At 52.4% G+C, this 15,233-nt stretch overlaps 1 protein-coding gene across 3 annotated transcripts in view; it reads right to left on the bottom strand.

Annotated features, from left to right (window-relative positions):
* TMEM184B (transmembrane protein 184B) overlaps nucleotides 1–7,408 on the bottom strand; it is a 48,151-nt gene extending 40,743 nt beyond the window's left edge. For all 3 annotated transcript variants that reach the window (XM_087448921.1, XM_087448924.1, XM_087448922.1), the window contains exon 1: nucleotides 7,278–7,408. The gene's annotated coding sequence lies outside the window, so the exon portion shown is untranslated. The remainder of the gene's footprint in view (nucleotides 1–7,277) is intronic.
* Nucleotides 7,409–15,233: the final 7,825 nt, after the last annotated feature.

Raw genomic sequence — 15,233 nt, 5'->3', positions numbered from 1 at the left:
TCGCCATCCTTCCCATTTCCCAGCCCGTACTCCGCTCTGACAGGCTGGGAGGGCCAGGAGCTCCTGTCAATCAAGTCATACTTAAATGCACTGAGGTTGTTGCTATTAAAATTTTTCTAACCAATGCACAGTGCATCAACCTTTCTTTGTAAAGCAAATTATGTACTGTTTTGGTAAATCTGGATTCTCGCACATCCTATTTGTTTAAAACTCAAGGATAAACTCATATAGAGTACTTCCTCTTCCTGGAGGTGAGGCTGTGACCGCAATGCCCCGGGAGAGCTCACTTGGCCTCTGATCCTCTGATCCCCCTGTGTGTCATGCCTCTGTGGCTGCTCGAGGTGGTCCCACTACCTGGAAAGCCTTCTCCGCCTTCCCCATCTCCCAACCTCCACTGTCCATCAGAGCCCCCAGCCCTGCCTCCCTTCCCGCAGGAAGCCTTGGCTCCTCAGCCCACCGCAGACAGAGCAGACTGCTGCCTCCTGCGGCCCCCACAGCCTCGACCTGATTGTCTATTAACGCACTTTCTAAGTCTAAGCATCAGTTCCATCTGCTGGGCTTCCCTGCAGGACTGCAGGCTCTCCGAGGGCACAGTTGTGTGTGGGGAGGGACAGGGGACACGACACTCAGAGACCAGCAAGGGCACAGGATTCGAAATTGAAAACCTGGGTGCTTCCTTCCACTGGATCTTAGGCAAAGTCACCCTTCTGAGCCTCAGTCTATCTATCTACAAAACAGGCACAATAATTCCAAGGTTCCAGGGCCATTGGGAAGATTAAATGATTTAATATACGTGAGATGTAATTCGCAAACTGCAAAGCCCTACACAAATTCCATTGAGGATCAGTAATATTACTATTAATTAGTATGTTAATATTAATTAATATTAATATCCTCATACACATCCCTCTCCCAACATCTATCATTGTGCCTTGCAGGCACCCAAAATGATTGCCAATGGAATCCCAGATTCTCTGTTCATTCTAGATGGAATAAAAAACATGGGTGCTAGAGATAGAGACCAGGAGCCTCTGCCAGTGGTTACGGTGGCGGCAGCAGCCGTGGGGTTAGTTTTTTTTCCCTCGGCACTTTCCTGTAAATGATGACCCAGAGGGCTTTGGGGAACAGCACCGCCAGCAGAGTGCAGGTCCTCAGCCACCTGCCAGCAGGACAGGGCCTCCCTGGGTGCAGGCTTCCACAGGGGCTGGAGCAGGAGAAAAATAAAGGTACCAAACACCACACATGTCCTCCGTGGTGGGGAGGCCATCTGATCTGAAAATCCCTTTCAGGGTGACAGACGCAGTAACTTTGAGGTCTCACCCCACCCCATTCGTGGGGGTAGGGGGCAGCCATCCTAGGACCACCCATGGCCCGCAGGTACAAGGGCCCATAGATCATGGCTCCTCAGAGAGGAGACTGGAGTCTCCAGGAGGATCACCAAACAGGTTACAGGTTGGAAAAGAAGACACACACACACACCTCTTCTCCATCCATCTTCACGCGATGGTGAAGAACTACTCTCCCTCTAAAACAGAAACGAGACCCCTCCTCTTGCGGGTTCAAAGCGTTCTAACCCGGGACCTCACCTGAGCCTTGTGGCACCAGGGGGTAGGCAGAGGAGGTACAAGTAGCCCCATCACCAGGTTCTCTGACTGTGCAGCGCCCTGTCTGCCACTCACACCATAATGCCATCCAGCAAAAAGGCTGGGGGCCTCATCTTTCCTGCAGACAACTTGAAATAGAGCACCAGGGGCTCTGTTTTAGAACTTCTCTGACATACATCTATGGCTAACTTTTTAATTTCACGGGTAAACACTTATGACCTGGTAATATGTGAACAATGAGATAACTTGGGATTATGCCTAAAAAGAAAATATGCCCAAACTTCAACAGTGATAATTTCTTGGTTATGAAATTTGGGGTGATTTTTATCCTTATCCTCCAATCTTTTCTGTGTTCCAAGTTTACTATAATCAGCAAGTACTATTTTCAAAAGCAGAGAAGCCTATTGTTTTTCAATGGTTGAAACACTGAGATCAATACTGCAAACTTTCCATTAAATATTCACTTAGTTGTGTGTGACCTTTTAAAACACGGTATTGCTGGAAGTGACGCAGGTTAGGCACAAAAGTTTTCTGGGTGGGATCTTCCCTCTCTGGTTTCCGCCCCAGAGGAGAAGGAAAAGGAGCTGACTGTGGGGCTTCCTGCCTCCCAGCCCAGGCCTGAGACCTCTCCGACCATCGAAGGGAGCCTGCCCTTGGGCAGACCCAAGGCTGTTTAACGTGCCCCATCAGCTCCTGATAGAAGCTCAGTTCTAATAAACAATCCTGTTCTGATCGGCCTTAAAATCTGTGACTTCTCAATAATAATTCCAGCTTTCTCCTGAGTGGCAATGACAGGAACCCATCCTATCGTTCATTTGTTTAGTCAAAAACTTTTTCAGCACCTACTCTGTGCAAGACATCGTGCCAGAGTCTGAGCCATCATTAACCCAAGAGTGGAAAAACGACCAACCAGAGGCCACGTGTCATCCTTCTAAGTTCTGCCCAAGCGTAGGGTTTCAGGCGCGCACACTAAAACAGGAGCAAACAGGAATGTGAACAAATGCTGCCTGGGTGTGCAGCCTAATTCCGGCACCCGCCTCCCAGTCCTTAGGCAAAGCAGGGTGGGAGAAGGAGTCCCTGCTGGGAATGCTGGCAGCTTAGCTGCACTGCACAAGGTGTCTGCACCACATCTCCCTCGGCAGAGATGGACGCGATGGGGAGGGGACATGAGAAAACCCCAATCTTGGCGACCATCTAATTCTTCTCTCCACAGCCCCCTCCCACTTTACTTCTCCCCCTTCCTGTCCTCTCTGAGGCCGAGAAGATCACATTCGATTAAGATTTATCTAGGGCCTACAAGATGCTGGGCCCCAGCGCCAAACAATTTTACAGACAACGCAGACCTCTGCTTTGCACATGCTGTTCCTCTGCCTGGAACTCACTTTCTCTCCTTACACATGGTGAAAACTCATGTCACCTCGTCTGAGAAGCGCCTGCCCAGGCGGGAATGCCCGAATGTTCCCTCAGAGTACCCAGAACAACTGTAACTGCTCCTGTGTTTGCTGTGTCTCTCCCCAGCGGGACTCAGCTCCAAGGGCAGCTCCCCGCACACAGCCCGGCACGCAGACGTGCAACACCTCTTTTCTGAATAAATTACACGGCCTGTAAGGTAATGATAGAAGCCAGTGTCTATCGAGTACGTGCTACGTGCCAAGCGCCATGCCAAGCTCCACGCAGACATGAGGTCATGATCCGTGTGACTGCTATACTATTATTACTCCCACTTTACAGATGAAGGAAATGGCATCATTTCCCCCTATTTTTAAAGAATGGGAATTAGAACCTGGTAAGTAACTTACTCAAGGCCACAAGACGAATAAAGGAGCAAGGATGTGAACCACCAACTCCCAGTTCTCTGCCATCTCCCAATTCTCTCTCGAGGTCACCAGGACAGCTCAGCCTCTTATCTCCCTCTCTCCCTAGTGCCCAAAGGGGCGTTACTTTCTCCTGTGCTGCCAGTGACCATTTTTGTCCCCCTCCTGAATTCACAGCCTCCTCTCCGAAGACAGTCAATTCAGGAGACCTCTCCGACTCCTCCCTCACATCCTATACCGTCAGCTCCCACACCCGACGTGGACCCCCTCAGCTGTGCTTCAGCAGAGGTCTTTTGCAAAGACACCCTAGTCTCTCAGCCCCGAGGCACAGTGACAAGAGCAGCGGTGTGGATTCTGGCCACGGACACCCAGCTGAGCAGGTAGGTAGAGCAGGCACTCCTCCTCAGTGAAGCTCACCGTGGGATCTGTAGTTAAACCCAGCCTCCCGGGCTCCAGTTCCTGCTCTGTCCCTACTCCCCCTACCTGCATCTATAGCACAGGGCACATGGACGATGGACACCCAGTCCACAGCTGGGAAAGGGAGCCGCCTACAGATCTACGGTGTGAGAGGTCAGCGAGGACACGCGAGACCTGGGAGAGCCAGAGGAACTGTAGGTCCAGCTCAGTGGAGCCCATTCACAGCTGGCCACGGAGGCCAGTTTCAGAGCAGACACCATTACAACAGTGGGCTCCAGAGGCCTGTCCTGGGTCACACAGCGTGGTCAAGACCAGAAGCTGCTAGAAGAGAAGAAAGGGAAAGGCAGCAGGGACTAAAAGGGTGCCAGTGACCCAAGGGGGAGCAAAGGAGAGGGAGGCGGGGCTTCTTGGAGTTCTCCTCGGGAATAAAGGAAGAGGGATAAGAGATGATCATGCTGTCCTAACACACGGCGGAGGATGCCACTTCCTTTGTGAAACCTTCAGGGGCTCTCTGTTGACCACACTGGGGTCAAGTTCAAACCCTTAGTGGGGCCTTCAAAGGTCTTCATGTGCAGGCCCTCCACAGCCACGTCTGGAGGCGAGGTAGTTCAGGCCTCCACTCCTCTGCCCACGGGCTCCTCTTCCCCCATGGGCTGAGTGCTCCCGGTCCTTCAAGGCTCAGGACATTTTGTTTCTAGGAAGACTTCTGGCACATCCTAGGGTTAGTGAGGAAAGAGCATGGGCTCTGAGGTCAGACCTTCAAAGCTCAGCTCCACCAACCAGCACGGCTTTATCCTCCTAGGCTGCCTCCTCTGCAAAGCGCGAAGGTAACCGTTTCCGCCTCCCTGGGTGATGGGAGGATGAAACGCAGTAATTCATGAAAGCGCTTTGACCTGTGCCTGGCACACAATAAGTGCTTAATAAACGAGCTGTTGTTCCTATTGTCCTCCAGGCCCCTTTAGGGCCCTCTGTTTCCACCATAAGTAGAGCACTGTCTCGCATGTATTTGTTATATGCTGGACTCCCTCAGCCAACCACACCTTTTAGAAGCATGACCCACAACTCAGGACTCTCCTCCTCAAGGCCTAGCATGGTGCCAGGCACACAGTAGGTCTTCAGTAAGTGCTTACTGCCCATGAAGGTCCTGTGGCAGACCCCACACAGAGCTCTCCCAGGTGCCAGCTGCTGGCCTTCCACAACTCACGCAGCAAATCCCCAGTCTAAAGGCCCCGCAGAGCAAGAAGGGCATTCGCTGTTACTCGGTTTCAAAACAATAAAGGGTTGTACTCTGCCTCTTGGAGGCTGTTTCCACTCCAGGGAATTCACAGGGAGAAATGAGCACAGCAGGGACTGGAAATAGCACTGAGCCCCTCTCGGGGGGAGACCTGGGCCAGCCCGCCAGAAACCAGGAGCAAAACCTCAAAGGAAGAGGGGGAGAAAAGAGGCTCCAGACAGAGGCCCAAGCTGCACAGAACTCGGCCAGCACGAGTGAACTAGGACAAGGAGATCACTCACACCCATCCTGCCCTGAAGCTCTTCTTCCCACCCACTTGGAGAGATTTAGAAGGGGTTCCTGGTATAACCCACCACCACATGGGAGCAACTTACAACACATCTAGAACCCCAAAGGCTGTAAAAAGGCGCCCCAGGTTGCCTGTGGTTCTGGCGGGGGAGGGATTAAGTGCCTTCTCCACCCACATCGGCTCTCAGGGCCTCGTGTCTGGATTGGGGTCACCATCTATGTCCATCTCCCCAGCAGACTGGGAGCCCCTAGACGATGGGCACCGGGTCCCATTCATCTTCAGACCCCTGGGCCCCTAGATTGGTGCCTGGTACATAGTAGATGCTCAATAAGTTACAAGGCAGCAAGAGAGAGGTCCTGGTTCAGGGACAACTCCATCCAGGCCTGCCACGTACCAGGGACAAGCAAATCAGTACTCCCTCTGGGTCTCAGTTTCCTCATTTGCAATTACGGGTGACAACAGTTCCTTACTCACACAGCTGCTGAGAAAATTAACTAGGAAAATATACATGGAAAGCACCAAAGCATTAGATGGATGCTAGTCACCCTTGAAGCTTCAGCTCAGCAGTCCCCTTGTGATGGAGTCTTTTCCGTGGCCACGTTCCCCCTCTCCCAGCCCTGAACCCACTCTGCACTCCCTTTACTTTATATTTTTCACATCATTGTGATTACTTGTTTTCAAGTTTGACTTCCCCATCGACCTGAGAACTCCTGGACGCTGGGGACATCGTGAGTTTGTGTCCAAGGCCTGACAAAATGGGCACACGGGCCTGGCTGCTGGGGCCCTCCCACCCCCAGTCTCAGTTCCGATATACACAGAACCCTCTAACAAGATGTCCCTATGTGCAGAGCTGAGGGGGCCCACCTAGCGTGCTGAAAAGGAAGGGAGATGGGAAGGGATGCTGCAAACATAACTCATGAAAGAAGTCACACCTCTGAGACCTGTGGCTCCTCGGCAGGTGCAGAGGAGCTTGTTAGCCTGACTGACTCCACGGCCTCCAGGGCACAGATTGCTGCTTCTTCCCTTACATAAAGCACCTGGCACTCAGATAAATAATACATGGCCTTCACCTCACACACAGGTATCAGGCGTGCAAACACCTGCTTCGCCCCACAGTGCCCTGGGTGTGTATGTGAATGTGTGTGTCTGTGTAATGTCTGGCCTTGCATAACCCCAGAGGGGATATGGATCAGGAAGACACCCATGCCCATCCCCAAACCCCATTACCTTGCCATAGCCTAGAGTCAACTAGCACTAGACCCAAGCAGCGTGCCCGGGGAGGAAACGGACAACCCACAGGACGGATACACACCCGAAACCAGTCTCCACGGTCCCTTCCCAGGCAAATATCCCTGGAGCCCCAGGTTCCCGTCGGTGCCCCTCCAAACAGCTGACCTGTACGCAAGGTGTGTACACCCGCCAGGCACGAATCCCCGAAGGCCTCGCCAGGCCAACCGCCCTCCCAGATCACAGCCACCGCACAGCACAGGGCATGGATGCCTCCCCCACTCCCTTGGCCGTGCCAGGCGCCAGCACACCCACCGGGCGCACACAATCTCACTTGCAGAGAACCTATCCATCCGCCTCCCCTCTCCCCAGCCACCCCCACAGGCAGGTCCCATTACACTGCAGCCGCCGGCCCCGCCACGTTGGCGAGGAGGGGGCCAGGGCACACCCACGGGCGGCCCCGAGACCCTGCAGGGCAGGGAGGGGACGCGAGGAGGGACAGGCACAGCGGACGATGCTCCCTCCCTCCCCGGCCGAGCCGGCCGCCTTCGTCCCCTCCCCGCGCGGGGTCTGGCGGCCGACGCTTCCCGCGGGGCGACCCCGCGCAGGCTTCTCCAAAACGGAGCAGCCCCCCGCCCCGGGAGCCCGCACCCCCTCAGGGCCTCCGGCGCGAGGCCGGCCGGGCGGGGTACCTCAGGAGCCCATGGCGGCGGCGGCGGCGTGTGTGGGCGACGCGCGGCGGCCAGACTCTGCGGGCGGGGCGGGCGGGCTGCGCCGCAACCCGGGTGTCTCGCCGCCGCCGGCGCGTCCCGGGCCCAGCGGAGTGCCGCCGCGCCGCGCCTGCGCACTGAGCGCGCCGCCGGGGAGGGCGGGGCGGCGAGCGCGCGGCTGAGATCACCCGCCCGGCCTTAAAGGGGCCGCGCCCCGAGCCCCAGGTCTCCGCCGGTGATGGGGGCCATCCCGGTTCTCTTGTCGCTCACAAACAAACAGGCCAAGATTCTCCTCCCCCGCCTCCATTCGACTTCCCCAACCCTGCCCACCACAGAGCTTCCTGGGGTGCACGGACAGAGACGTGGGCTCCAAGCTGTGTCCCAGACACTTGCTGGCTATCTGGCGCTTCACTTCTCTTAACCCTAATTTCCTCCATTTGGGCCTGTTCTGAAGATGAAACAATATATAATGGCTATTTGTCGAGTGCAGGATGCATGTGGAATCGTGGAATGAATTTACACCGAAGTGCTGTGTGCAGTTACGCGAGATGAAATTGCAAGGCACAGTACAGGAGAGGCTCTCTCTTTCCACTCCACTTAGCGGCGCTTCTTTCTTGCCCCACCTCGCTCTGGGCGGCCTAACTAGCAAAATTCTTCAGATATCATTCAAGCCGCCTAGCCCATTGCCGTTTGCCAGGTCCACGCCTTACCCAGGTTAATTGAAAACCATAAAATCCAATCAAGTTCTGGCGCTGATGTGCTCAAGATCCCCAAATTTATTTATATCCCCAGCCCTGACTCCTCCCCTGAACTGCCTACTCAATACCTCATAGTCGAAGTCCAATAGGAGTCTGAAAGTCAATATGCCCACAACTGAACCCACCTCCCCCTCAAACATAGGCAAACCTGTGCCCTCAAGCCTCCTCCCAACAGCGGTTGGCAACTCCATCCTGCCAGCTCCCGGGCCAGAACTCCTGGAGTCATCCTTGAATCACTCCTCCCACATCCTTACCAACTGGATCAGGAAATCCTGTTGGCTCTACCTGCAAAACATATCTAGACTCTGACCTCTTCCACCCCATCTCCACTGCTACCACCCCCGTCCACCGTCTGCCCAGGATTATTGCAATATTCTTGTCATGGATGGAGTCTTTGTGTCCCCCCCAAAATTCATATGCTGAAATCCTTACCCCTAACATGATGGTATTAGAAAGCAGGGTCTTTGGGAGGTGATTAGGTCATGCGAGTGGGGCCTTCTGAATGGGATTAGTGCCCTTATAAGAGACCCCCACAGAGCTCTCTAGCCTTCCTTCTGCTGTGTGACGATACAAGAAGTGGGCAGTCTGCAACCCAGAGACGGTTCTCACCAGACCGCAACCATGCTGGCAGGCACCCTGATCTCAGACGGCCAGCCTCCAGAACTATGAGAAACAAATTTCTGTTGTTGATAAGCCACCCAGTCTATGGTAATTTGCTATAGCAGCCCAAGCTGACCAGGATTATTGCAAAATGTTCTCCTAATCTGTTTCCCTTTTTCCAACCTTGCCCCCTGCCCCAGTCTATGTCAGTATAGGAGCCATAGGGATTCATTTAAAACCTAAGTCAGAAAATGGCTCTTCTTTGCTTAAAACCCTCCATTGGCTCCCCATTTCACTCTGAGTAAAAGCCAAAGTCCTTACACTTCCCTACAAAGCCTTGCTTGATCTGACATTCTACCCACCCAGGCACGTCTGACCTTACCTCCTCCTCTTTCCCTCCACACTGATCCCTTGCTGTTTCTAGAACAAGCCAAGCACACTCGGCTTCAAGTCCTTTGCACTGGCTGTCCCTCCTGCTGGGGTTGCTGTTCCCTCACATAGCTGAATGATCCCTCCCCCATCTTGTTCAAGGGTTTGCTCAAATGTTCCCCGCTCAGTGAGGCCTGCCCTGACCACCCTAGTAAAATTGCCAGACCCCTCACATATACTCCTGATTCCTCCCTTCCCAGGCTCTATTTTTCCCCATATCACTTAATTTCTATCATAATATGTAGATTCCACCAGTAGAACATAAGGTCTGTGAGGACAAAGATTTTTGTCCTTTTTGTTTCCCAACTTAATCCCAGTATTTAGTCCACAGGCTGGCATAGAGAACATGCTCAAAAAGTATTTGTAGCATGCACAAAGATTCTCTATAAAGAGTCTCATAGAAAAATTCCTTCCCAGCCCCAGGTAGGAAGTTGCTCAGAGCTATCCTAACACCGAACACACGGCTTATTATCAATTGCATTGTAATCATTTGTTTATGACTTCCCAGCTCTCCCTGCCTACATGAAAACCCCTCCAGGGCAAAGTCCTTTTCTCAATTATCACTATTTCTTCTGCCTAGCATAGAAAGTTTAGGAACTAGACACAATCTGACATCCACTGTCCCCTCCAGGCCAAACCAAACCCAAATTCAGGTTCTTAGCCCCTGCTCATCAAGGGCACTCTTGGGTCTCAACTTACAGAGGCCTCAAGCTGGTGGGGGCAGAGGCAGGTGGTGGGTATTTTTAGGCTTGGGTTGCCAGAGGGGGGCTCAAGGACAGAAAGTCACCTGGCCTGAGTGACATGGCAAGTCAGCAGGTGGCACTGGGAGTCCTGGTTGGTTGCTCTCTGCCTTTTCTCATCCTCTCCCCAGGCTGTCCAAATTGGAGATGAACACCTACCCGCTCTGTTGCCTCCAGCCTCCAGGCAGCCACCCATCCATCCAGGCTCAAAGATGCCACTCACATCCGTGCCCTCTCCTTTCCACGCCTGAGGGCACTGCCCTGGTTCAGGTCCCCCTCCTCTGCACAATTATAACAGTTCCCAGCCCACCAGTCTCCTTTACAGCTGCCCACTGGCTATGAAGGAAGAATGCCTTTCTCCACCTCCAGCAAACAGCTCCTCTTCCTTCAAAGACCAAATCAGATCTCATCTCTTGGCTCCTTCTTGATCCCTACCTCCCCCACTCTCCCCTCCCCCATTCTGTTTTAATTAGTTTCTCCCTAAGAAAAAATTGGAAATAATCTGAAACTCATCGGAAAATAGTTAAGTAAATTATGGTATATGCATACAATGGCATATTGTGTAGATAGTAAAATAACCTCTTTACACATTTCAAATAACATGGGGAAATGATTAGGAATAATATTGAGTGAAAAAGGCAGTAATAAATTTACATGACAGCCTGGTCTGAACTCTGTAAAAAAAAAAGTGCTTAGAAATAAAACTGGAAAGAAATATAACAAAATGTTAACAGTGGGTCCTCCTAAGGCAGGATGATGAATATCGGTTATGTTCTCTCTTTTTTTCCTCGGTATTTTCCAAAATTTGTTTGCAAAGAGCATGCAATATTTTCAAAATAAGAAAAAAGGTTACTTAAAGAAATGATTTATTTTTCCCTTCTGTTTTCTTCTCACATCTCATCTGAACGCATCTGTCTCCCCCTCCAGACTGAGAGTCTCTCAAGGATAGGGACCAGGTTGGATTCTTGGCGTCCAAAATCCTCTCCTAGCATGTGGTAGAGGGGACAGTTGAAAGAGCCAAGGCCTCAGTGGTGCAAGCTGACTGAGTGGCCCAGAGCCCAGAGCACTCTGGATCCATTTACCTGCCTCCCACTTGTCCCCAAGGATGCTGTGGGAGCCCTGGCCAGGTGCCCTGGAGAGGCAGCGTGGTGTGGCCGGCAGCACAGGCCCAGCTCCATTACTTCCTAGCAGTATGACGTTGGGCATGAGGCTTTGCCTCTCTGAGCCTGTTTCCCCATCAATAAGTGGAGTGTAAGAACGACCCATCTGGTAGGGTTGTCCTGATAAGTTTGTATGAAAATGTTGGCACAGTCTGTGCTGTGCACGCCGCTGACGATCACACTGCTGTCTGTAGAGCGTGACTGCTGAAGACCCAGCTAACTTCTCACCTGAATGAGACCCTTTCAACAGGGAAACCCAACTCAAACGGAGAGCAACAGAGGAAGAGAATTTATGAGCTCAATTAGGAAGTGGAAGACAGAGCTGGATTCGAGGCCTCACACACGGCCATTGGGACACTATCTGTGTGTGTGTGTGTGCGCGCGCGCGCGCGCGCGTATTGGGAGAATTCTGGAAGTTGTGTCCCAGGATTGCCTCTGATTGGCCCATCTTGGGTCACGTTCCCATCTCAGAGCCAATCAGTGTGGCAGGGAAATGCAGTGCTCCAATTGGCCAGATCTAGATCATGGCCCCGCCCCTGAAGCCCGTGGGTGGAGTCAGCCTGTTTTGAACCAAAAGTACCGAAAGTGGAGGGTCTCTTAGGGAAAGTGGGATGTCCTGACCAGAAGAACCAGGAAAGAGAGCTGGGGAGGAAAAAAACCTCAGATGTTCTGCAGCAAAGAGCTTAAGTGGCTCTCCCAGGGTCACCCAGAAAGGAAGATCAGGGACAGGGCTGAAGAGTGATTTCCACCAGAGCAGAGGTGGAGAGAACTAGAACAGAGCCATCAGGATGACGTGGGTCTTCGGAGGCCTTTAGCCTGTGTAGTGGCCAGACCGCCTGGTTCAAATCTGAGCTCCACCACTGACAGGCTGTGAGACTTTGGGCAAATCACTTAGCTTCTCTGAGCCTCAGTTTATTCATCTGTAAAATGGGGGTAGTAACCGTACCCTCCTTCCAGGGCTGATGTGAGGATTAAATGAGATATCACAAGTATGGCTGTTAGCACAGGGCCTGGCATGTTATAAGCACTCAGTGAGTGGTGTTTTCGATATCTGTAAATAAAAACAGTAAGAAGGCCTGTTCAGAAACTCCTGTTTGGAACTGAAAACCTAAACAGGCCCAGTCGGGTCAATTTTGATAAGTGAACCTGCCTCAAACCCTGCCATCAACGATCCTCTTTCCAGCAGCCACCTTCTGTCTGGTGTCAGGGCCTAGCTGCTGTTCCTGTCACCTGGAACACACTCTTCCTCACTCCCGCCACCCACCTTTCCTTTCCCGTAGTTAATTCCTACCCCTCTTTCAGGTCCCTGATAAAACGTCACTTCCCCCTGGTTATGTCATTAAGTGGAAGAAAGAATATCATACAGAACAATAAGTACTGGATATCTCATTTATGCAAATATATATTATGTGTGTGTCTGTGTGTGTGTATGATTTAACATGCATAGAAAATTTCTGGAAGTCAGGAGAATGGCGCTCACACAAACGGAGGGCAAACAAGGACTAGGTCTTAATCATCATTGCGTTCCCAGAACCTGATGCACTGGTGTTAGTGTCCTCTTCTTCATCATATTCCTCACAACCACTATTTATTGAGCATTTACTCTGTGGCAGGCAACGAACTAAGCTCTTTATTATCTCAGCAAGCAGCAGTGACTGCCATTCAGCAGATGAGGAAACTGAGGCACAGAGAGGCATCGTTACTTGGCCAAGGTCACACTTGAGCAGCCTGGCACACAAGAGGCCACCTTGGATATTTGTTAATGACCTCAGGACCCACATTAGCCCCCACAGGGACTAGGAAAATCAGCCAGCAAGAGAAAAGGCTTCCGACTTCACGCAGCCGTTCCTGCTGGGGTGGTGACATTCAGGGTGTCAGCGGCCATCAGCAAGCAGAACAAGGCCACTACTGGGGGACGCCCCCAGGTGTGTGTGTGATTCAGGGATGTGGCGGGTAATGATTTACGGGCTGCTGTGGAAAGAGCCTGAGTTGGAGACATAAGAGAGAAGGAGCTTCCTTTTCCTGTCTCTCAGTCGCACACAGGTACACACATACAACTACACTTCCAACCTAGGTGAGGGGAGTCCTGCTTCAAACTAGCCAAAACAAACAAGCAAACGAAAACAGGCCAAAGAAAAGGATTTACTGCCAGTGTCCTTGGAGTCACTAGGAACATGTTTTGGATTCTTGACAAAATCCCAGGTTGCAGCCATTTATTCTGGAGCGCTGCCATCGGGAAAGGCAAGTGCACCTGCAGGTCAGGGGCATGCAGGGAGCTGCGGAAGCCTGGTCCAGGGTTTTCGCAGGGAGGCATTCATGAGAGAGGGGAGAGGAGGAGGAGAAGAGGAAGCGAGAGGCCTGGCTGTCCCAGCCTCAGAGCTGCAGTGACTCTGGAAACCCGGATGGGATGACTTCAAAGGGGCCGCACCTTAATCACAGGTGCTTTGAAGATGCTGGGATGAAAGGCCTGGGAGGCATAATTACTTGAGCTGCCATTCTCTCCTGGGCCTGCAGGAGCCTGAGTTACTGTCTGCAGGTATCTGTTTTGGGGGTACCCAGTGGGGCTTCCTTAAAGGGGCAGCGCCCCAGGGCTGAGCCCTCTGCTCCCCTCACCCCAGCAAGTAGTTGGACTGCTCTCCCATCCATCAGCCTCTCCTGCATGGGCAGCGCAGGCTCAGTGAAGCCAAGCCCCTGATGTGCAGCTTCCTGAACCTCAAGAGGCTATGGGACATGGCCTCACAGGGGGCAGTTGAGAGGATAGGAAGATGCTATTGGTGCCTCAAAGCTAGGGTGATAGAAGAGGTGGCAGGGAGCAGGCCAGAGAAAATGGAGAAGAAGGTGGCTTGGGGTCACCGTGGCAATATTTATCCTGCACACCAGCCCCTTTCCCCCTCACCATCCCACGTGCAGGCAGGGAAATGGTCCCCAGAGTGGCCAGTGTGGCTTGAGTGAGAGTCATAGATGTCTGGGGATTGGGCAGCTGGAGGTTGGAGCTTGGAATGTGTTTACTCCTCTGAATGATTAGACATGTGCCTGTGGGGCTCGGGAGAGAGGACGTGATGTGGGGCTCAGCATGCTTAGCTATAACTGTTCCCATATCTGTTTCTGAAATAGAGCATGGATGGGGGGAAGAGGGAGAGAGAGAATATGGGAATACAAGGCTTTCCCCTTGGCTGAAGCTATGCTGGAGCAGCCCCCATGGGAGCTGGCCACGGGGGTCTATCTGATCCACTCCCGTATGGGAAGCCCTGGGTTGGAGGGTGTGCATCAAAATGTAGGTAGGAATGGAGAGGGGATGCCACTGCCTAGGAGGGAGCAGTGTGGTGACATGAGGGACTTGGATTTTTGCAGGTGATGAGAAGCACAGAGGAAGTGACTGAACCAAGTTCAGAGGAAGCCCAGCCCCTCCTTTGGTCCCAGACCAAGTTCTCTGACGGTCCCCCCTCAACTCCTCCAAACCTTCTGCCATCCAGCCTTAAATCCCCCTCCTCGAGGGTTCTTTGACCTCAAAACACTTGCGCCTCTTCGACCCTCAGAACCACCTCCTCCTGCCTGTCGACCCCACTGAAGTGCCTCCTCTTAGGCCCTCCTTCCTCTGCCTGTCAATATCTTGTGCCGGCTCCCTCCCTTCTCACCTCCTGCTCTGACTCTTCTCCCCCAGAGTCAGAAGGTCACCTGTTGAGAGACTTTAGGAGCGGGGTCCTGTGTGTATGGGGGGTGGTGATATTGCACGGCAAGGGGCATGAGAGAACTTGCTGGAGTATTGACAGTCGCCTACATCTTCATCAGTTCATGATACACAGGTATGGAACATAGAAACAGGCAAAAAGCTATGGATTTGTACATTTAACATGTGTCTGTACATAACGTAAGATGTATGTCTGTACATAAATTACACCTCAATTTAAAAAAAAAAAAAAGGCACTAGGGGGACGTGGTCAGCAGGGACTCGTGTTTTGCCAGCCTCACCCTTTCCAGGCCTCCATTGCTTTGAGCGCGCCGACCATGCCCTCCTTCCTGATGCCCCGCTCCTCCCGATACCCTGTCCTCTCAGCTCTGCCCCTCCGGTGCTTGCTGCCGCTTCTTGATTTGGTGCTGAGTGCACCTCTCCCCCACGTTAGCTTTCTTTTTTTTTTTTAATAATTTTATTTATTTATTTTTCCCCCAAAGCCCCAGTAGATAGTTGTCTGTCATAGTTGCACATCCTTCTAGTTGCTGTGTGTGGGATGCAGCCTCAGCAGGGCCGGAGAA

The sequence above is a fragment of the Ceratotherium simum genome, chromosome 25, assembly GCF_057802395.1.
Source record: "Ceratotherium simum simum isolate JZ-2026a chromosome 25, ASM5780239v1, whole genome shotgun sequence".
Taxonomy (NCBI): Eukaryota; Metazoa; Chordata; class Mammalia; order Perissodactyla; family Rhinocerotidae; genus Ceratotherium; species Ceratotherium simum.
The sequence above is the reverse complement of the archived record's forward strand: the minus strand, read 5'-3'. Positions and strand labels throughout refer to the sequence as shown.